This window comes from Bubalus kerabau, chromosome 14, assembly GCF_029407905.1.
Source record: "Bubalus kerabau isolate K-KA32 ecotype Philippines breed swamp buffalo chromosome 14, PCC_UOA_SB_1v2, whole genome shotgun sequence".
Classification (NCBI taxonomy): Eukaryota; Metazoa; Chordata; class Mammalia; order Artiodactyla; family Bovidae; genus Bubalus; species Bubalus kerabau.
The window spans coordinates 66,262,729-66,287,316 of NC_073637.1; positions in this window are offsets into that span (position 1 = coordinate 66,262,729).

Here is a 24,588-nt window from a genome sequence, read left to right on the forward strand (position 1 = left end):
ACAGATTTCTCAAAAGGCAGGTCAGGTGCTCTGGTATTCCCATCTCTTTAAGAATTTCCCACAGTTTATTGTGATCCACACAGTCAAAGGCTTTGGCATAGTCAATAAAGCAGAAATAGATGTTTTTCTGGAACTCTCTTGCTTTTTCAATGATCCAGCGGATGTTTGCAATTTGATTGATCTCTGGTTCCTCTGCCTTTTCTAAATCCAGCTTGAACATCTGGAAGTTCACGGTTCATGTACTGTTGAAGCCTGGCTTGCAGAATTTTGAGCATTACTTTACTACCCATGAGTACAACCATCGCCCATGCTTATGGATATTCTTTAGGAAACATTTACTCGAGAAAACCAAATAACTGTTCATGTTAAAGGGTTTGAGATAATCTGAGCACGGGTGGTTCCCTGGAGTTGAGAGTGTAGCCCCAGGTGGGAGCAGGCTCTTCTTATCACTCCTAAAAGGAACCCAGAGCCTTTCTTTCACCTCAACTGTTAGAAGCATCAGGAGTGGGTCTTGGGACATTAGTACAGTAACAGGCTTAAGATGATGGGCACTGCAGTCAGATCAGCTTCATTATCACCTTATTGGGCAAGTTACTTAATCTTTCAGTACCTCAGCTTTCTAGTGCATAAAATGCAGGGATAGTAGACTGTCGTCTTCACAGGTCTGCTTAAAGTATCAAAGGAGTGTTATGTGTCAAGCCCTTAGAATAGCGCCTGGAACATGGTGAGTGCTATCTAAGTATCTGCTGCTTTCTATAACCCTTTTTGGAAGGACACCATCGCCTATGGCAATAGTGAGGCCCCTTCACTTTGGGAAGGTCATGTACCGACTGCTATATTTAAAATGGATAACCAACAAAAACCTATCGTATAGCACATGGAACTCTGCTCAGTGTTATGTGCCAGCCTGGATGGGGGCTTGGGGGGAATAGAGGAGAAGGGATAAATGCATATGTGTGGCTGAGTCCCTTCACTGTTCACCTGAAACTATCACAACATTGTTAATCAACTATACCCTAATTCAAAATGTTTGTGGTATTAAAAAATTTTTTAATTAAAAAAACATAGTGAGGCCCCTTCGAGTACCTTCCCAGACAGTGAACACTGATGAAGGGAGCAGGAACAGAAGAGAAGCAGCAAGCTGGACGCTGCCAACTGGCAAGTGTGAACACTTCCATCCCCCTCCCCCTACCTTAATGAATTGCCCTAGATTGCCAGAGAAGGGGGGTTCTTTACTTGGGGGGGTCTTGGGGTGAGGGGATATCGCAGGGGTTGACAGACTGCAGGCACAGGAACTTCAGGCCCCAGTGCTATGATGGGACTTGTACGTTTTTTATTAAAAGCAGAGTTGTACAGTGGGGTCACCCCATGTTGATGGTCATAAGCAAGGGTTCTGGAGTCGGACGGAATTCAAGTCCTAGTCTACCATAGGGGTCACAGCTAATCTGATGGTGTGATTAGAACCCAGCCCTGCATCATTATCCTTTCAAAACCCCAAAGTTGAACTGTGCATTCTAAATCCTCCTAGTTTTCCACAGAAGACCAAGTCCATGTTTGAATAACCAGAAAGGTCTTCCATTTCTTGAGGCTGAGAAGTCTCAAGATGGACTTTACTCCCAATACATCCTCTTTCCAGGAGCCCTTGTTCAGTATATAATCGTTTTTTAAAATAATGTATTTATGTGTTTATGTTTGGCTGCGCTGGGTCTTCACGGCTGTGCAGGCTTTTCTCTAGTTGCAGCAAGTGCGGTCTACCCTCTAGCTGTGCTGGCTTCTCGTCGTGGCGGCTTCGCTTGCTGTGGGGCGTGGACTCTAGGGCGTGTGGGCTTCAGTCGTTGGGGCACGTAGGTTCAGTAGTCGCAGCTCCCAGGCTCTAGAGCACAGACTCAATGGTTGTGGTGCAAGGGCTTAGTTGCTCCAGGGCATGTGGGATCTTCCTAGACCAGGAAATGGATCTGTGTCTCCTGCATTGACAGGCATATTCTTTACCACTGAGCCACCAGGGAAACCCAGCACATAACCTTAACACATATACTCTGAACACAGATAACCAATGTAGTTACTATTTTAATTTGCAGGGAAAAAAAAAATACTTGGAAGAAAATGTCATTTAATTAAAAAATAACAAAGTCTATGGATTTTACAGAAATTGTTGCAGCTATTCAAGAGCAGGAAGACTGAATGCTGAAAGCTGGGACCAGTCTCACTCTCCAAAGAGAAATAAGATCCTAAGAAGAAAACAAAATAAATGATGGTTCTTAGATGGAAGTGTTAAATTATCTCTCTGCCATTTCAAAATAAGCAGAAAGCAGATAAAATAGCTTCTATATGTAATTTACATATAGCTACAAGGTATATCAAAAGCATTAGTAAGAGATGTGAAAATGTTGGATTAGGAGAGGACAAATGATTTAAAATCTTCAGGTACTACCGATTGTGTGTGTGTTTCTGGCGTGTATTCTCCTGTGATCTAGAAACAGTCCTGTCAAGAATGCTTTCCAAGGCTGGGGACTTCTTTCCCTGGTAGTATGGAAGGCTGAGGGCTGGACTGAGTGAGGATGCAGAGTTTGCAGTCTAGCACCAATCGCCTGGACTGCCTGGAATACATGTCTTTTCATTCTCCACGTGGGAAACTCCTACACATCTTTCAGTACTCAGCTCAAAGGCTGCCTCCTCTGGGAAGCCTTCAAGGAAAGACCCCCCAGGGAAAGTCTCTGAGTTCTCATACACTTCACTTATATCTCTTTTATAGTATTTTTGCTGTTTCATAATTTTGGTTTTTCATACATGGTTTTCTGACGAAAGTATAACTTTCTTGAAGGCAAGGGTACCTGCTATCTTTATTTCTCGGGCACCTAGCACAGTATTTGACCGATTAAATGATTAAATTGAATGAAGGAGCCATGTTATCGTAGGCAGCTAGGTATTTTTGGTACTGCATTTTCTTCATCTGTAAAAGGAAGGTATTTGTCTTTTATCTCAAATTCCCATTCAGTTCAAATGCTCCTTGAATGTAAAATATTTAGTTACAGATATTCCATCCAGCCATTCTCTAGGGGTAGGGCAGATAGAGTCACCTCTGTGATCTGCCACCTCCCTTTTGTACCCTCTCCATGCATCTGATTCCCCTACACATCCCAGATATGACTCCTTTTCTACAGACCCTTGCACGCAGCTGCTTATCGATAGTGTCAAGGTTAAGAGCATAGATCCTGGAGACAGACTGAGAAGTGAAAGTCGCTCAGTCGTGTCCGACTCTTTGCAACCCCATAGACTATACAGTCCATTGAATTCTCCAGGCCAGAATACTGAAGTGGATAGCCTTTCCCTTCTCCAGTGAAATCTTCCCAACCCAAGGATGGAACCCAGGTCTCCCGCATTGCAGGCAGATTCTTTACCAGCTGAGCCACATGACAGCCTGTCTGAGTTCAAATACTGGCCCTAGCCACTTATTAACTATATGACCCTGGGAATGTTATTTAACCTCTCAGTTTCCTAATTTTAAAATAGAGATGATGATGATGATGGTGATGATAATAATAAATGGCATCTACCTCACAGGGTGTCTAGGACAGCTTCTGATCAATCAGAATGGATGCCAGCCTTAAACAACCAGCACAGCTATCCTGGACATGGGACTTCACCCCTGCCGGAGTCTGTCATGGCTGTGGACTTGTTTTAGAGAATGGGGTGAGGGGAGTGAAGCTTTTAGTAAAAGATACTACTGTTGATATTTTCAATGAGGCAGAGGGGGAGGCATGATTCAAGTCAAGTCCAGGCCCTAGAACCCTAACCCCAAGACAGGTTTCCAAGCACTGTTGATTTCACAGGCAATAAATAATGAGACCAGGCTGTTCTTTCTGGTTTGTGAGCAGAATATATGTCTATTTTTTATTACAAAATAATATTAGGTGATTTCTCAAGAGTTATGTCTCTCTGATCATATCTGAAACTTAAGAAATTGTTATTTTTAATAAAATATACTTAATAATAGAGTAACCCTTCTCTATATTTTTTCCTATAAATAATTTTTTAAGATTCTCATAAGCCTGTGAGGTGAATAGAGAAGTTATTATCTGTTCTATTAAAATAGTGATCACTAATCTATCGCATATAGAGTGTTAAACATGTAAGATTTTTGGCAGTTCTTTGGAAACTTACATGGACATCGATGAAACAGTAATATTCTCTGGAAAGGTAAGACAGTAACTCAGATTTTCTCCATCAATTTCCTGGAATTTAATTGTAAATCTTGGATGATTTTAGAGTCTAATAACTTACATTAAATGGATCCATAGCTTAGAAATTGCTGCTGTCACAAATAATCTATTACTTCACTTACTCCAAGAATATGAGGTAAGTGACTTTTTAAATTCATAGAGCAAAGTAGAAATAGACATGCCAAGTTCATAGATTAGATATAAAATGATATAGCAGCATCCCTTTGAAATACAAAGCTATTAAGAGCTCTGTAGACCATCTCTCCTATATGGAAATGAACATGCTGCTCAGTCACAAATTAGAATTCCACTTAACAGAATACATGGTGCAGAATGAATAATCTTCATTCAAGCAGTCGACAATTATACTCTCAATCCTCTCTTGCTGTTCATTATATTACTACAGACTTGACTTTCAAGGGGAATGCTTGACAACAGTTAAAACTAACACCTTAAAAATGTGAGTTTGGGTACAGATAGAGATCCATGGAATAGATATTAATATATAATAACTGGATCTTCTGTCTTGTATTCTAGCTAAGTGTTTATTTGCTGGTGATCTTATCTGACAAGTCCAGAGAAACAGAATGGAATCAACTCATCACTAAATGCAGTTCTTGTGATGCTTTTTTATTCCTGAGAGCAAATGAGGTAAGCAAGCCTTTTTTTACTGAACAGATTGATGGAATAACATTTTGGAAAAATTGTAGGGAATAAACAGATGGGAAATGGGGGAAAAGTCACATGGGTAAGAAAAGCCATGAGTTTTCACCACAAAAATAAGACATAAAGGACAGTTCTTTGGGGAACTCCATAGGTCACTTGATTCAACAACAGTGATGCATTTTCGTTCCAGCAAAGGTTCCAAACTTCGGGAGTAGAGGGAGTTTTATGACATATGGCTCTCGGTACCAGCTGTGACAGAGAAAAAGGGCTGTTGACAGAATAAGTCTGACTAAGATAATGAGATCCTTAGCTGGCGGCATCTAATAGCCTCACAGGAAATTCTAAGGTGGAAGTCAGCCAACAAGCCCATCTTCATTTGCCCTTCCCTTTGAGTTGGCACAAACAGTAGACACTTACTTATTTCTCTGAAAAATTAATTCCTTTAAAAATGTTTAATGGGAGCATTTCACATGATAGTTCAGCCTGTATTTCAAATTAGGTAAAAGCTTTAAAATATCACTTTATCTTGCTGGCTTATTACCTCCCCTGCTTATCCTCATTATCTCATGCACAGCATTATGTCATGACGACGAAAGGTGGAGGGAACATTCAAGAACAGAAACCATTTGTGACGGGAGTACAGGAGAGAAATGCCCCACAGGGAACTCTGAGTTCACGTAGAGAATGATGGTTAAGTGGCTAGGATCAGGCCACAGATGGTCTCTCATCAGGAGTGCCAGGGATTGAATTGTTGTGCCCTCTCCAAATCCACGATTGAAGTGCCAACCCCCAACATGATGGAGGTGGAGCCTTTGGGAGATAATCAGGCCACTGTCGTTTGAGTCTCCATAAATAGGATCAGTGCCCTTACAAAAGAAGCCAAGAAAACACTCTTGCCACTTCCTCTATGTGAGGTTACAGGGAAAAGGCAGCCCTTAAAGAGACAATTGGGCTTCCCAGGTGATGCAGTGGTTAAGAATACGCCCGCCAAAGCAGGAGATACAAGAGCAGGATCCCTGGGTCAGGAAGATCCCCTGGAGGAGGGCATGGCAACCCATTCCGGTATTCTTGCCTGGAGAATTTCTTGGACAGAGGAGCCTGGCCGGCTACAGTCCCTGGAGTCACAAAGAGTGAGAGACTACTGAGAAATTTAAAAATGAGACAATGAGCTCTTGAAAGTGAAAGCATTAGTCGCTCAGTCTTTTCCGACTCTTTGTGACCCCATGGACTGTGGCCCGTCAGGCTCCTCTGTCCATGGGATTTCCCAGGCAAGAATATTGGAGTGGGTAGCCTTTCCCTTCTCCAGGGGATCTTCCCAACCCAGGAATTGAACCCAGGTCTCCTGCATTGCAGGCAGATTCTTTACCATCTGAGCCACTTAGCAGACAGCAAATCTGCCAGTGCTATGATCTTAGACTTCCCAGCCTCCAAAATGATGAGAAATGTTTGTTGGTCAAAAGCCGACCAGTTTATGGTATTTTTGTTATAGCAGTCCAAACGGACTAAGGGAATTTGGCATAATCAGATTTGTGCTTTTAAAAAGTCACCCTGATGACAATGTGGAGGACAGACTGGAAGGGAAAGACAGTGGACTTTGTGATATTACATGGAAGATTCAGGAGATTGGCTGAGGGGATAGGGGTACCCACTGAGAAACTGAACTAAGACAATGCCTCTGAGGATAGAAAGGGGGAAATAGATTCAAGACTAGTCCTCAGATCTTGCTCTTTCTCTCTCTGAAGTCAGTATCTCTACCAGGTTAGTCAAATGTCTCAATCATGTCCTTTAGAGCATTTTGCTTTCCTCCAGCCCAGGAACCAGTCCAGGATCACCTATTGTATTTGGTTACTGTCTCTTTAGTCTCCTTTAATCTTGGAAACATTTATCACCTTTCCTTATCTTTCGTAACACTGGCAGTTTTGAAAAGGTCCGTACTTTTATGGACGGTCCCTTGGTTTGGGTTTGTCTGATGTTTGCTCATGATTAGAGTCAAGCCATGCATTTCCAGCTGGACTAGCATGAGTGCAATGTCATGGCCTTCACAGAGTCACATCTGGAGGCCACATGATGTCTGCCTGCTCCTCGATGGTTGGTATTCGTCTTGATCACCTGGTCAGGGTGTCGTCTGGTTACTCTGTTGTACAGTTACTACTTCCCTTTGTGACCAATAAGCCATCTGTGGGGAAATACTTTATGAGCATATAAATGCTCCGCTGTGCAGCAAATGTCCCTCCCTGGATTTAGATTCTCTGATTATTCTTGTCCAGATCTATTTTCACCATGTTGGTTGCCAAATGGTCATTTTTCCAAAGCCTCCTTTTTTAAACTAGACATAGTGCTGCCTGAAATCTATATATACGAATATGAAATATATGTATATGTGATATATAGCTGTGGTTTTGTGACTAAGTTCTCATAGAACTGCTCTGTGGGACTTCCAGAAGTCTCCTTAAAGCACGGGTGTCGGGGGTAGAGGGTGGTAGATGTTCGTCTTCCTCCATTGTCCTTCCTGATGCCTGTAACACAAACATGATAGCTGGAGGCCTGTCAGTCAGCTTAAACCACCTTGTGTCTTGCAAATAAAATCCTCAAACAGAGGATGCCAGAGCAGAAAGAAATTCAGGTCCCAGTTGATACCATGAAGCTTCCAACTAGCCCTGGACTGGCTATGTCCAAACTTCTCTCTTATTTAAGCCACTATTTGGGAGGATCTCTGTTATAGATGAGCAAAAGTTTCTAGCTAGATATGTACCTGGTAGTAGAATCTTTCAGAAATATGAGCTTGAAGTTTAGATGACCTTTCTGTGAAGCTTGCTAGAAAAGGAGTAGAAGCAGGTTATAACTAACGCTAGGACAATATATTGAGAGCAGAGATAAATTGGTTCACTTCAGTTCTCCAGCAGTTAATGGATGTTGGCACATAGCAAACAGTGAATAAATATTAGCTGAATGCAAACTACATAGAAAAAGTCCCTTCCCTAAGAAACCTCACAATCAGGTAAATAAGTAAATAAATAAGGTAGGAAGCATGGTAAAGGAGTAGTTTTGGGATTTTTTAGGGTATGATTTTTTTTTCAGGTTTATTGTATTAGGTGTACAGCTCTATGTGTTTTGACCAATAATATGCAAGCATGTATCAATCATAATATAGAGTATTTCCATCACCTCAAAAAGTTGTCTTGTGTCCCCTCTCCCTACCCCTAGTCCTTAGGAACTACTGATCTGATTACTGTCCCACTAACTTTGACTTAATCAGAATATCAAGTAAATCAGGATCCTTTCATATCTGGCTCACGTCATGCTTTAGTATTTCATCCCTTTTTATTCCTGTTATTGGTCCGTTGTAAAGATATACCACAATTTGTCCTATCTATTTCTTAGTTGATGAATATTGGATTACTTCCAGTTTGAGGCAATTATAAATTAAAATGCTGTAAATATTTGCATACACCGAGGCCACAGCAATTTAAACCCTACTGAAAGTGCATCAAGATTCCTTTTTTTCCTAATTCTCACCAATGCTTGTTATTTGCTGTCTTTTTGATAATAGTCATTCTGACAGGTATGAGGTAATATCTTACTGGGGTTTTGATTAGTATTTCCCTAGTGATTAGTGCTGTTGAGCACCTCTTCATGTATCTGTTGACCATTTGTATGTCTTCTTTGGGAAGATGTTTTTCAGCCTCTCATCCATATTTTAATTGAATTTTTTGTATTTTTATTTGCTTTATTATTGAATTTTATGAGTTCTTTCTATATTTTGGAAATTAATCTCTTAATCAGATACATGATTTGCAAATATTTTCTCCCATTCAGTAAGTTACCTGTTCATTTTGCTGATCGTTTCTTTTGCTGTGTGGGAGCTTTTTAGTTTAATATAGTCCCATTTATTAATTTTTGCTTCCAGTTTGTGCAAATTTTGATGTCATATTTAAAAGCTTTTTGCTGTGATCATTATCAAGAAGTTATTGTCCTATGCTTTCTTCTAGGAGTTTTATGGTTAGAGGCTTTGTGTTTAAGTCTTTAATCCACTTTGAGTTAATTTTTGTGAGTGATATAAGATACAATTCAATTTCATCCTTCTGAATATGGTTGTCCTGTTTTCCCAACACCATTTATTGAAGAGACTATCCTTTCCCCATTGAATATTCCTGACTCTCTTGTCAATTGTTAGTTGATCATATGTGTACAGGTTTATTTCTGGGCTCTCAGTTCTGTTCTGTTGATCTATGAGTCTATTTTTGTGCCAGTACGGCTGTGATTACTATTGGTTTGCAGTATAGTTCAAAATCAGGAAGTGTAAAATTCCTCCAGCTGTGTTCTTCTTGCTCAGGACAGCTTTGGTCTATTAAGTCTTCTATGGTTCCATACAAATTTTAGTATTGTTTTTAATATTTTTGTGGACAATGCCATTGGAATTTTGTTAGCGGTTCCATTAAATCTATGGGTGGCTTTGGTTAGTGTGAACATTTTTACAATATTAATTCTTCTAATCCACACACATGAGATACTTTCCCAATTATCTGTGTCTTTTTCCATTTCCTTCATCAAACTGATAATTCTTCCATGTACAGATCTCATCTTTTTGGTTAAATTTATTCCTAAGTATTTTATGGTTTTTGATACAACTGTATACGGAATTGTTTATTTCTTTTTCAGAGAGTTTATTGTTAGTGTAGTATAGAAATGCAACTGATTTCTCTATGTAAATTTTGTATTCTGAAACTTTACTGAATTCATTCATTAGGTCTAATAGTTTTTTTTTGTTTTTTGGTGGAGTCTTTAGGGTTTTCTTATATATAAGATTATATCATCTACAAACAAAGACAGTTTTGCTTTTTCCTTTCCAATTTAGCTGCCTTTCACTTATTTTCTTTGCCTGCTTGTTCTGGTCAGGACTTCTAGTGCTATGCTGAATAAGAGTGGTGAGAGTGGGGACCCTGTCTTCTACCTAATGAAAAAGGAAAAACTTTCCATCTTTCACTGTTGAGTATAGTGTTAACTGAGGGCTTGTGATATATGGTCTTTTATTATGGTGAGGTATGTTCTCATTCTGCCCACTTTGTTGAGTTTTTATCAGAAATGGTTATTGAATTTTGTCAAATGCTTTTCCTTCATCTATTGACAAGATTCTATGATTTTTATCTTCCATTTTGTTAATGCGGTGTAGTCCATTGACTGATTTGTGAATATTGAACTATCTTTGCATCCCCGAAATAAATCTAAATTGATCACAGTGTATGATGCTTTTAATTATTATTGAATTTGGTTTGTTAATATTTTGTTGAGGATTTTTCATCTGTGTTCATAAGATATGCTGCAGCTGCTGCTGCTAAGTCGCTTCAGTCGTGTCCGACTCTGTGTGACCCCATAGACGGCAGCCCACCAGGCTCCCCTGTCCCTGGGATTCTCCAAGAACGCTGGAGTGGGTTTCATAAGGTATATTGGCCTTTAATTTTCCTTTTTCTCTTCCTTAGTTTTAGTGTCTTTATCTGGTGTTGTTATTCTATTGGACTTGTAGGATGATTTTGCAAGTGTTTCTACCTTTTGGAATAGTTTGAGAAGGATAGGTATTAACTTGCCTTTACGTGTTTTGTGACATTCACCTGTGGAATTTATTTGGTCTGGACTTTACTTTGTTGGGAGCATTTTGATTGTTTATTCAATTTCATTAGTAGTGATTGATCTATTCAGATTTTCTAATATTTATTCCTGATTTAGCATTGGAAGATTGTATGTTTCTTGGAATTTATTCATTTATTCTAGATTGTCCAGTGTATTAGTGTATAAATATTTGTAATAGTTTCTTATCATTTGTATTTCTGTGGTATCAGTTGTAATTTCTCTTTCATTTCTGATTTTATTTATTTGGACCCTCTCTTTTTGTTTGTGAGTTTGACTAAAGACATTCATTTTGTTTATCTTATCAAAGAACCAGCTATTAGTTTCATTGGTCTTTTCTATTGTTATTTTAGTCTCAATTTCATTTATTTCCACTCTGATCTTTGTTATTTCCTTCCTTCTACTAACTTTGCACTTTGTTCTTTTTCTACTTCCTTCAGCTGTAAGGTTATATTGTTTATTTGAGATTTTTCTTATTTCCTGAGGTCAGCCTGTATTGCTATAAACATCTCTCTTAAAACTGTTTTTGCTACACCGAAAGGTTTTAGAATATTGTATTTCCATTTAATATGTCTCAAGGTATTTTTCATGCCCTCTTCAACTCATTTGTTGGCCTACCGTTGTTTACTAGCATGTCGTTTAATCTCCACATGTTTCTGTTTTTCCAGTTTTCTTCTTGTGATTGACTTCTGGTTTCAGACTGTTGTGGTCAAAAAAGATGCTTGATATGACTTCAATTCTTCTTAAATTTATTAAGACTTATTTTGTGACATAACATGTGATCTGTCCTGAAGAATGTTCCATGTGTACTTGAAGAAAATGTGTGTTCTGCTGTTTGGAGGTGGAATCTTTTATATATATCTATATCTATTAATGTCATCTAATCTAAGGTGTCACATAAGGCCAATGTTTCCTTTTTGATTTTCTGTCTGGATGAGCTATTCATTGATGTAAGTGAGGTGTTAAAGTCCTCTACCATTATTGTATTACACCAATATCTCCCTTTAATATTTAGTTGTTCCTATATAGGGTGCATTGATACTTATAAGCATTATATCCACTTGTTGGATTGATCCCTCTATCATTATGCAATGCCCTTCTTTTTTTTTTTTGTTACAGACTTTATTTTAAAGTCTATTTTATCTGATATAAGTATTGCTACCCCAGCTTTCTTTTAGTTCCTGTTTGCATGAAATATTGTTTTCCATCCCTCAACATTCAGTCTGTTTGTCTCTAGATCTGAAGTGAGTCTCTTTTAGGTAGCAAATATATGAGACATGTTTTGTTTTCTTTTGTTTAATCTATTCAGCCACCATATTTATGTCTTTTGATTGGAGCATTTTTTCCTATTTACATTTAAAGTAATTATTGATAGGTGTGTACTTATTGCCATTTTGTTCATTGTTTTCTGGTTGTTTTTGTAGTTCTTCCTTGCTCCTTTCTTCTCTTCTTGTCTTCCATTGTGATTTGACGACTTTCTTTAGTGTTATGCTTGGATCCTTTTCTTTTTTGTGTGTGTCTATCTATCATAGTTTCTTGGTTTGTGGTTACCATAAGGTTCATATTTAACAATCTATGTACATAGCAGTCTATTTTAATTGGATGGTCACTTAAGTTCAAGCACATTCTAAAAGCAGAACATGTTTACTCCCTTCATTTTATGTTTTTTGACATCATATTTTACATCTTTTTATTTCATGTAACAGTTATTTTAGATATTTATGATTTTACTACTTTTATATTTTAACCTTTCTACTGGCTTTACAGGTGGTTGGTAAATCCACTACTTTTACTATTTATTTGCGTTTACCAATGAGATTTTTTTCTTTCATAATTTTCTTGTATCTATTTGTGGCCTTTTCTTTTTCATTTAAAGAAGTGTCTTTAAAATTTTCTGTAAGGCTAGTTTCAGATCAGATCAGATCAGATCAGTCGCTCAGTCATGTCCAACTCTTTGCGACCCCATGAATCGCAGCACGCCAGGCCAGTTTAGTGATGATTAATTCCTTTAGCTTTTGCTTGTCAGGGAAATTCTTTATCTTTCCTTCAATCCTGAACGATAACCTTGCTGGGTAGAGTTGTAAGTTTTTTCCTTTCAGTGCTTTGAATATATCATACCAGTTCCTTCTGGCCTCTAATGTTTCTGCTGAGAAATCAGCTTACAACCTTATGGCAGTTCTCTTGTATGTAAGTAGATGTTTTTCTTTTGCAGATTTTAAGATTCTCCATATCTAACATTTTAATTATAATGTGTCTTGGTGTGGGTTTCTTTGAGTTCATCTTTTTTGAGACTCTGTTTCCATGACTTAGAATGTCTCCCCTTCACCAGGTTAAAGAAGTTTTTATCCATTATTTATTCAAATAGGGTTTCTGTCCCTTTCTTGATGAGAATATTAATATGCTTGATGTTGTCCCAGGGGTCCCTTAAAGTATCCTCCTTTTTTAAATTCTTCTTTCTTTTTGCTGTTCCAATTAGGTGATTCCCTCTACCCTATCTTGTAGATCTCTGATCCATTCTTTTCCAACCTCTAGCTTGTTGTTGACCCCCTCTTGTGTATTTTTCATTTCAGTTACTGTATTCTTCAAGTCTGATTTTTTTATATATTCTATCTCTTTGTTGAAGTTCAGAGTTCATCCATTCTTCTCTTGAGCTGATGAGCATTTTTACAGCTATTAATTTGATACCTTTATCTGGTAAATTTATCTGATGTCTTTATCTGCTTATCTTTGTTTCATTTAGCTGTTTTTCTAGGGTTTTATCTTGTTCTTTCTTTTTGGAAGATATTTCTTTGTTTCCTGAAAGTGAAGTCGCTCAGTCGTGTCCGACTCTTTGCGACCCCATGGGCTGTAGCCTACTAGGCTCCTCCGTCCATGGGTTTTTCCAGGCAAGAGTACTAGAGTGGGTTGCCGTTTCCTTCTCCAGGGGATCTTCCCGACCCAGGGATTGAACCAGGGTCTCTCGCATTGGAGGCAGATGCTTTAACCTCTGAGCCACCAGGGAAGCCTTTGTTTCCTAATTTTGCCTAACTCTCTGCATTTTTTTTTCCTATGTATCATGTATATCATCTATATCTCCCAGACTGGAAAGCGTTGGCCTTATGTAGAAGGTGTCCTGTGGAGACCACTGGTGCATGTCCCCTGTATGGGCTGTGTGAGCCTTTCTGTTGTGTTTGGGCCACAACTGCTATCCTGCATGTGGACTGGTAGGTGGGGCTGGCCCCAAGTGTGACCGGCTGTGAGGCCCAGCCACTTTTGTGAGCATGCTAGTGTACAGGGCTGAGGCAGGAGACACTTTGGGAGGTTGCCAGTGTCAGCCAAGACCACCCACCAGGTGAAGTGGGGCTCACCTCCCAGGGTGGGAGCCACTTTGGAGGGGCACTGATGCCAGCTAGGGATGCCCACCAGGTGAGGCAGGGTGAGAGTCATGTTGGAGGGGTCAGCGGGGTGGCAGTTTGGGCAGGACAGGTCCTCAGGGGAACACTGGGATGGGATGCACAGCATTAGCTAGGTTGGTTAAGAGTGACTGAAATGGTGCCTGCCAAACCAGCTAGGTGGAAGGCAAGTTTAAAAAAAGGAGTAGCACCCACCAGTGCTTCTACCCCCCAGAGGAAGTTCCAGCAGATTCCTATCCCTCTGGTACCTTCCTTAATATTAACTGGTGGATCGTCTCATATGACACAGATGCTTTTCAAGCTATTGCCTCTGTCCTGGGACTTGAAGCAGGTGAGTTTGTGTGTGTGCCCTTCAAGAGGTAGAGGCTCAGTTTCATCCAGCCCTTCAACTCTCCCAGATGTAAGCCCCACTGGTTTTCAAAGCCAAGCATTATGCAGGCTCGTATTCTTGCTGCACGTTCCCTGGGCTGGGGAGCCTAGTGTGGTGCTCAAATCCCTCACTCCTCAGGGTGGACCTCCATAGTTGTGATAGCATTCCCATTTTTAAGTTGCCACACTAGGAGTATGGGTTCTAACTAGGCTGCATCTCTGCCCCTCCTAGCCATCTCATGGTGGCTTTTTCTTTATATTTTTAGTTGTAGAATATCTGTTTGGCTTACTCCCGGTCATCCTTAAAAAGTTGTTCTATATGTAGTTGTGGTTTTGGTGTGTCCATGGGACGAGGTGAACTCAGTATCTTCCTATTCTGCATTTTGATCTGAATTCAAGAAAGAAACCAGAAGAGAGGAAATTTGAACATATTTGGAGAAGGGGGTTGTTGGAAGTTAAGTAATATAGCAAGATTGCAAAAAAGGTAGAAGGAGATTGGGAAAGGAGTTTATGAAGACAAAAATGAATTTCTTCTCCCTCTAAAACAGAAAAGAAAGAAATTAAAACAAAATTTATTGGTTTGTGGGGGTTTGGGTTAGTTTAATTTTTAAATTTTTACTTATTTATTTTATATTGGAGTAAATTTGATGTACAACATTGTATTAGTTTCAGGTATACAACAAAGTGATTTAATTATACATGTACATATATCTGTTCTTTTTCAGATTCTTTTCCCCTCTAGATTACTACAGAGTATTGAGTAGAGTTCTCTGGTCTATTCAGTAGGTCTTTGTTGATTATCTATCTATTTTGTATATAATAATGTATATATGTTAATCCCAGCTTCCTAATTTATCTCCCCTTCCTTTCCCCTTTGCTAACTATAAGTTTGTTTTCTATGTCTGTAAATCTATTTGTTTTGTAAATAAGTTCATTTTTATATTTTTTATATTCCACATATAAGTGATATCATATGATACTTGTCTTTCTCAGTCTTACTTCACTTAGTATGATAATCTCTAGGTCCATCCATATTGCTGCAAATGGCATTATTTCATTCTTTTAATGGCACAGTAATATTCCATTCTTTATCCACTCCTCTATTGATGGACATATAGGTTGCTTTCATGTCTTAGCTATTGTAAATAGTGCTGCAATGAACATTGGGATATGTGTATCTTTCTGAAGTATGGTTTTCTCTGGATATATGCCCAAGAGTGTGATTACTAGGTCATATGGCAGTTCTATTTTTAGTTTTTTAAGGAACTTCCATACTGTTCTTCATAGTAGTTGTATGATTTATGTTCCCACCAACAATGTAGGAAGATTCCCTTTTCTCCACACCCTCTCCAGAATTTATTGTTTGTAGACTTTTTGATGATGGCCATTCTGACTGGTGTGAAGTGATACCTCATTATAGTTTTATTTACATTAATAACATATTTGAATTGAGTATATTTTCATGTGCTTTTGGACCATCTGTATGTCTTCTTTGGAGAAATGTCTAGTTAGATTGTCTGACCATTTTTTGATTGGGTTCTTTGTTTTTCTGATATTGAGCTACATTAGTTATTTGTATATTTTGGTGATTAATCCCTTGTCGGTTGCTTCATTTGCAATATTTTCTCCCATTCTTTGGATTGTTTTTTTGTTTTGTTTTATTTCCTTTGCCATGCAAAAGCTTTTAAGTTCTGTCAGGAATATTAAGAAACAATTGTGAACAAGCAACAAAGTTTCATATGAACCATTTTCTCCTGATTATCTTGATGCTAAAGCAGAAAACAAAATTAAAACAAAATTTGTATTTGAGATAGTGGGAAGTTATATGGTCTCACACTTCTGGCCTCCAAAGGGACACAAAATTATCTCATGAAAGGAGGAAGACAGGGGTGTAAAATAGGTTGGAGAATAGATCTGGAACAGATGCTAAGGAGAATGGGAAAGAGTAGTAACTAGTAACAAATGAAAATCAAGTTAAATGGTGTTGGGACCCAAGTGAGTCTGGAAACCTTGAAATTGTAGCTGTTTCAATTGCACAGTTGGGCAACTTTCCTTACTTCTATTGCTCAAATCAACAGTGTACAAACAATGAAGGCCAGCCCAAGGAGGGACTTGGCAGTGTAAAAAGGGTGAATTTACTGAGAAATGAGTGAGAAGTTTAGATGGAAAAAGACGTCCATGAGGGATTGATGGATTAGGGCAAGAAGGAAAGGCTGCAGGAACTAGGGATGAAGTTGAAGAGCAAACTTCAAATCCAGTGATTATTCTGTGCGTTTTGTTTATGGGATCAAATTATATATTCTATATAGCCATTAGGGTGTATTTGGTTGCAAGTAAAATCTACCTCCTCAAATGACTTTCAATAATGGGACATAACAAAAAATCTAGAACTAGGAATCTCTGTGAGTAGTTAAATAAATGGCACAATAATATCAGGAATCTGGGCCAATGTCTCTGCTCTCGTCTCCGTTACTCTCACAAATTGTAAAATGGCTGCCAGAAGTCACCACAGGATTCCTGTCTTTGTAAAACACTACCCCCAGCCAGCCTTGGGAGGTCTAAGCCATGGTGTGATTGCTGCTGCTGTGGGTGTGGTTTTCTCCCTAATGCCAGATGGAGAAGGCTTCTGCTAACTATGACAACAGTGAAGAGTGGTCTATGAGAATCAGAAGTTATTATTCTTTAGAATAGCCATCAAACAAAAACTCACGACCATTAAGTCCCCAAGTGACAGTCACCACACTAGTGCTTCAGGTATTTTTCCTAGAGATCTTTACATCAGTGCAGTAAGGAATAATTTCCCTATTTATCAGGTGTGGAAAATGAAGCCCACTGAAGGGAAAGTACTTGGCTGGGGTCACTTAGGACTTCCCCAAGTTCAAGACAAGTGCTAATTACCCTGATGGAGATTATGACCAAAATGCATAAAATCCTTTGAACCTTTACTAAAACATTCACCTTCTCAGGACAGCTAAATTCCTACTGTCTTTTCCCATTATCTAAAAAAAGATACTTCTACCTAACCTCTTGTTTTTCTCATTAATATACATCTGAATACGTTGCAAATATTTCTGAAAAAATACTTTCCACGTTAGGCCTTTCATGTACTTGACTTTCCTGACTTCAATTCACAGTCATATATTGGCTGATGCTTCTAAGTTTCCTCCATGTGTGGAACTTGGATCCTCTGTGTTTCAGCTAAATGAACATTTGAAGTTGAAAAAGGAAGTGGGCTGGTAGGCCACAGTCTGCCTTACACTGTTTGAACAAATTTAACAGTTCATTGTATTTTACCTTTATTTTATTAAAAGAGTATAAAATATAGATAAAAGTATTGATGATAAGAATAAGAAGCATTAGTCTTATAAACTTAGTATAGTTATGACAGAAAGGAGCAAATCTTCATTCTCCTCCGATGCTTTTTAGACTTCAAGTGATTAATTTTTATCAAGTTGTGATGGAAAAATGCAAAATTGAGAATATGAGTAAAATGATAGAGCCATATTATCAAAGATTATATACACACACACACAGAAATAAAATCCTCCTTTCAAATATATAATTCTATTAATTAGCATTCATGCAGTTTACTCTAATTCACATTTTCGCAAACTCATATATGAAAAGGGGACTATCTACTTCTCTTTATATTCACAGTTCTCAAATCTTGTGGTCTTCTTTAAATAACTTTTCTCATTTCTTCCTAACACCCACCTTGATCCTTTTACTTTTAACAGAAGTCTAACACTGCTGTTCCTCTATGTTTGTCTCTGACTCTTCCTCTCTGTCCTGAACTGCAACTCTCACGCTTTCATTTTTTTCTATCAGTCGCACTTGCTTTCCTTTCCCCTAAAATGTTCCTAAATGTCTCAGTGATTTTTCTTCCCAAAGTGATCCTAAGTGCCTTTAACCAAAGAGAATAGGAATACAGTCAACATGAAGAAGTAAGAATTAGAAATAGAAATAACTTACATGTTGGCAGTTTCTTAGTATTTTTTTCCATGTGGATTATTTCTTATTTGTGCTCTTTAGACCGTATCTATTAGAATTCCTCTGCCTGGCACAGTCTTGAGAGTCTTGTTACAAGCACTGAATGTTGTATTAACCAATAAAATTTAGTGAACAGTGCACACAGAGGACCTAAATTCCAATCTAATATCTGCCTTTGGATAATAATTAACACCACAAGATTTAGCTCATTTTAGCTTAGTAGAAGGAAAAACAAATCTAAATTCACGAAAAATCTGAATCACAGACCATTTTTAAAAGCTAAATTGCTGGGACTTCCCTGGTTGCCCAGTGGTTGGGAATCTGCCTGCCAATGCAGGGGATACGAGTTCCATCCCTGGTCTGAGAAGATTCCACATGCCCTGGGGCCACTAAGTGGTCACTAGCCCGTATGCAACAACTACTGAACCCAAACTCCAGAGCCCGTGCTCTGCAACAAGAGAAGTCACCGCAATGAGAAGCCCATGCACCACAATGAAGTGTACCCCAACTCGCTGCAACTAGAGAAAACCTTCATGCAGCATCGAAGACCCAGTGCAGCCAAAAGAAAAAAAGCTAAATTGTTGCATTATTTTCCTATATCTATCCCCCAGAGAAGGGAATGACAACCAACTCCAGTATTCTTGCCTGGGAAATCCCATCGACAGAGGAGCCTGGAAGGCTATACAGTCCAAGGGGCAAAGAATCAGACGTGACTTAGGGACTAAACAACTTGAACTGCTAAGTAACTTGAACTGCTAAGCAAGGTTTGCTAAGTTTTGCCTACCCTAATTATTAAATAACACTTCGGGTAGTTAGTAGGATTAGTTTAAATATAAGGACTTCCCTGGTGGTCCAGTGGTTAAGAATCTGCCTGTCAAGTCTTATGGACTCTGTGGGAGAGGGAGAGGGTGGGAAGATTTGGGAGAATGGCATTGAAACATGTAAAATATCATGTATGAAACGAGTTGCCAGTCCAGGTTCGATGCACCATACTGGATGCTTGGGGCTAGTGCACTGGGACGACCCAGAGGGATGGTATGGGGAGGGAGGAGGGAGGAGGGTGCAGGATGGGGAACACATGTATACCTGTGGCGGATTCATTTTGATATTTGGCAAAACTAATACAATTATGTAAAGTTTAAAAAAAAATAAATAAAGCAACTTCAGATCAGAAGAAAAAAAAAAGAATCTGCCTGTCAATGCATGGGACATGGGTTTGATCCCTGGTCTGGGAAGATCCTACATGCCACAGGGCAGCTAAGCTCCTGTGCCACAACAGCTGAGTCCACGCTCCGAAACTCATGAAGCCCGCGTGCCTAGAGCCTGTCCTCTGCAATAAGAGAAGCCACCTCAATGAGAAGCCCAAGCACCATGACAAAAGGTAGCCCTGCCTCATTGCAACTAGAGAAAGCCCTTGAGTAGCAACGAAGACCAAGATCAGCCAAAAAAGAAAAAAAAAAGAGTAAACGTAAATAGCAAAAGGGTGTATCTCCTTGAAAACCTTTCTACTTCTCACTTGGGACTCATTTTTTCTTGCGATAGCATTGAGAGTTATTCCTTCTAAGAATGGTTTCATTAGAGAATTATATTTTATTTTAATCTCAAGAATTAGGGTTACATCTCTGACAAAATTAGAAAGGGTTAGAAAAGGATTCACTGAATGAAATAGCACATGTGATTTCAACTCTGAGGGACAGGGTCAAACATTGTCATAGGTGGTATTAATCTTCAGTCTATTGCTTCTTCATTTATCATAAGTAATTAGGTGGTACTTTGTTATGTCATCAAGTTCGTAGGCCTTAATTAGAAAAAGAAATCTGCATTATACGGAGAATTTGTGGATTTTGAAACACTTAGATATAGCACTTGGTGGTGGCTTAGTCGCTAAGTCATGTCCAACTCTTGCAACCCTACCAGGCTCCTCTGTCCATGGGATTTCCCAGGCAAGAATACTAAAATGGGTTGCCATTTCCTCTCCAGGGGATCTTCCCGACCTAGGGATCAAACTTGGGTCTCCTGCATTGCAGGCAGATTCTTTACCAACTGAGCGACCAGGGAAACCCAGAAATAGCACTTAACTGATGCCAACTCCCTCCCCCCAAATTCTTAGGGAGAAAATAAAGGAAGAGCAAAGTGCCATTCAAAACCCACAAGACTTGGAGTAAAATGACCAGTCCGTGTCTGGAGCACAATGTACTGTGATTTTGGACAAGTCCTCTAACCTCCCTGAGCCTGTTTTCCAGTTGCAAAATGATACTACCAACCTCAGAATGTTATTTTGAGTGTTAAGTTCAGTCATGCATAATAAAATGTTTGAAACCTATTTAGTAGCATTTCAAATGCTAGACTAAAACTGGAGGAACGTTTAATTTGCATTTGATTGTTTTTAAAATGAAATTGTTCTCATCTTGGTCTAAGAGAAAAATTTCCTGCAACACTTGGCATCTTTTGAAAAACTAATAATAAACTCTTCCACCCATGACTGACTCGCAATCACTTCATACTTTTGTGAAAAGAAGGAAACATGGTTTCAAAAGTAGTGATTTTAGTCAAACTGTCAAATCATCCCTACTTTTGGGTCAGGAAAACATCTCCATGTGGATGCAGTGTGGAGTTTAAAGTGGTTTTTCACTGAAACATCAACAATAATAATTTTAGCTATGTTGTTAAAAGTTAAATTTTCATTATGTTTGGTTTAGCATGAATTAAAGTTTTACAAAGAGTACTAGGATCATAACAGATGACAGGAAAGCACTGAAGGAAAGAATTGCCTTTAATGTATTTTGTATTTATACATGCAGGAAAACCAAGATAGTGACTCTTGACTAGGCTAGATCATCTAACTCCAGATGGTGATAGGTAATATGTGTGTTGTGTGTTAAGTCGCTCAGTTGTGTCCGATTCTTTGCGACCCCAAAGACTGTAGCCCGCCAGGCTTCTCTGTCCATGGAATTCTCCAGGCAAGAATACTGGAGTGGATTGCCATTCCCTTCTTCAGAGGAACTTCCCAACCCAGGGATCGAACCCTGGTCTCCTGCATCGCAGGCAGGTTCTTTACCGTTTGAGCTGCAGGGACATTCTGATAGGTAATATCATCATCAATAAATAATTTGTTTATTATTCACAGGACTCTAAGCACTGAATGGAGAATAACAAAGAAGGAGGAATGTAAATATGTAATAACACATCACCTATCAGAGTTTTTAAATATAGAAATTGTGCTCAGGCTAAAATGCCAGTCACTTTCCCCTGCCAAAGTCTCCTCAGCCTGTTGCCTGCAGATTAGAAGAGCCTTCCGTGAAGAGGAGCCATCCTGCCCTGCTCTCTGACCACTTAATTTGGCCAGGGACAGATTCTTGGCCCAAAGTGAGTCAATCATATTTTCAGAGATGGAAAGGCTGAATTGGAGGGTGCTGGCACTGAAGATGCGAGGTCATGAAGAGTTGTTGCCAAAATCGACAGCATGGCAGCCCAAAGCCAGTGTTATGAAGGAAAAGAAACTAAAAACTTCACAGAGAAGCAGAGTAACTCAGCTGCAGAGAGGAAGATGGAACAGCTGTGAAACAAGAATGAAAAGACATTAGGGAACCAAGTAGCTAGAAGGAGGGGAGAATGAGAGAGAGAGAGAGATCTCTGACCATGCTTCCTTCAGCTGGGTTCTGAATAATGTCTTTAAATAAATCTCCTTTCCTTTCTTGTGCTGTCTCCAGTGTGTTTTGGCTTCTGAGAATCAAGGGACACTTTACTAAGCATTCACTGATTGGACTAGAGCCCAAAGTCAAAAGATAAACAAGAAAGGCACTTAAACAGTCAAATTACATTTCTAAAATACTATGGACTAAAGCTCACAAGACACTAAGAGTCTTTAATTGCTTATTTAATTTCTTATAGCAGCTTTATTAAGATAATTCACTTACTATAACACTCACCCTTCTTTAATTGTATGTTTACTTTAAATTTCTTTTAATCCCACCAATCCAAATCTCACCTCCAAGTCTACCAGAGCCTTAATAACCAAGACAGAATGGCCGGTAAAAGCAAGCACACTAGGGCAATAAAGTGACAGTTGACGGCATAGCAGCAAAGGAGGAAATAGAAAAACTATAAATAGGAGAACAATAATTCCAAAGAAGAAAAAAAAAAAAATAAAAAAAGCAATCTGGGGCGTGTAGCGTGTTTTCGTCAGGCCCTTCTAGTTCCGAGGAACAGCTCAAGTTACATCTAATATTAGGGGAAGGAGTTGTAAGGAATGAAGAAAACAAGAATCTCAACCCCACAGGCCTCGTGGGAACAACCAAAGGCCAAATCACCAAGCCTTTGGAAGAACAGGCGCTGCAGCGAAGCCAGACCTCAGGAAGACTGGAACCAGGACTCCATGGAGAATCCAAGGTTACCCCAGGACTTCAGCATCAGAATTCGCACATCGTCACCTCTGTGATCAATTATCTATGGCCTCAGTTCTCCCCTCTGGCGGCGCGTGGAAGTGGCTCGCAGCTTCTCTGCTTCCCTCAATCCACTTTCTCAGCCCCTCTTTGGAATTTGTAAACTGCCAGCTCTTGACCTATGGCGACCTGCAGACTCATTCTGTTTGGCCGGCGTGGAGGCTTCACGTTTAGAATTCAAAGGTCCTAGGGTGGGGCATGAACTAGGCAGTCACCCAAATCTTTGTCAAGCCCGGCTACCTTCGCCACGCCCTCTCCCCTTATTTGCATAGCCCGTCCCCCTCCTGCTGAAGGTGTCCGAGTGGGTGACTTCTGCTCTCTTCCTCTTTTCTATCTCACAGCTTAGCATCACATTTGCTTCTTCGGAACTTTGGCTTATTCTACCCCATCGGCTCCCTCTGTACGTTTTTTTAGCTCCCACTACTAACCAGTAATTCCCAGCTCAAATCCCCCAGAGGTAGAAACCTGAAGCACAATCTCCAGTTTTCGCTAAACTTTTCCCATCGGTTCATTTTGTAGATGCTGGCCAGCCTAGAGCATGGCTGCTTTAGGACGGGAGTTGAGTCCCTTTCATCAGCGGTGACTGAAGAGTTGCAAGGCCTGCAGAGAACAGAGCACAGCTGTCTGGGGCTGACACCTCAGCAGGGTCCATGAGCAGATATCTGTATTGGGGCTGAGGGAAAAGTGGCTGCAGTAATTGTCCGGCCCAGTGGGTATGAGTGACCTAACTCTGGAAACCTTAAAAAGCCTGAGAGAATCAGGTTCCGTCTAGCTTCCTTAGATAGAGTCTATGACCCTCACATGGAGTCTTTAGTAATAGTATTAGTCGCTCAGTCATGTCTGACTCTTTGCAACCCCACAGACTGTAGGCTGCCGGGTTCCTGTGTCCATGGGATTCTCCAGGCAAGAATACTGGAGTGGGTTGCCATTTCCTTCTCCAGAGGATCTTCCTGACCCAAGAACTGAACCCAGGTCTCCTGCATTGCAGGTAAATTCTTTACCATCTGAGCTACAAGGAAGTCCTGTAGCTTGGAGTCTTTAAGAAAAGGTTAAATTGCGTTCAGTGTCCTCTAGCTAAGGAATCAAGTGATGTGTATAGTACATTTTGGAAGCATTTCCATGGAAAATCATGAAAGTAAAAATAACGGAAGGTATTTTATGTGTATTCAGATATTTGAGAAACCTTGGATGGTTTAAAAAAGAGAAAAAAAAAAAAAACTCATTTTTCATTGAAATAAGAATTAGTCCCACAAAGTTAAGAACAAAAGCTTTGGAAAGTTTTCTAATCCTGGCTCTGCCATTTCCCAGCTAGCAAATCTTTAGTAATTCAGTTCCTCAATTGCCTCATCTCTAAAATGAGGGTAATAAAAGTACCTGTCTTGTAGAACTGTGAGATTGAACAAAATAATCCAAATAAAACCTTTAGTGTGGGTACCTGGTGGATAGTTGGTGTTCAAAATTAATTAATTACTGCTGCTGTTATTTTGTTACTATCACATAAATAAAGGAAGTATATACTGATACATTAGGATTTTTACAATGGTTGAGATTTTTCTCTTTGTACATATGTATTCTATTTGGCATTTCGTTCTAGCTCTGTCTCACATGAATTATGTATTGTATTTCCACACGAAACAAACTGCTTCAATTGACTTGCTATACTCTATAACAACAGTGGTTTTTTTTTTTTTTTTTTTTTTGGAAGGGGGGTGGTTCTGAGCTTATTTTAACCCTATTGCTGGTCTGCTATCCAGACTAGCACTATTAGCTTATCTTGGTGCCTAGATGGAAAGGCAACCCAGGCAAGGCACCCTTAAGAGCAGGCTCCAGTCAGACAGCTGTCAATGTGAAAGTAAACACCTTTGAAAAACAACAAAGGCTAGCGCT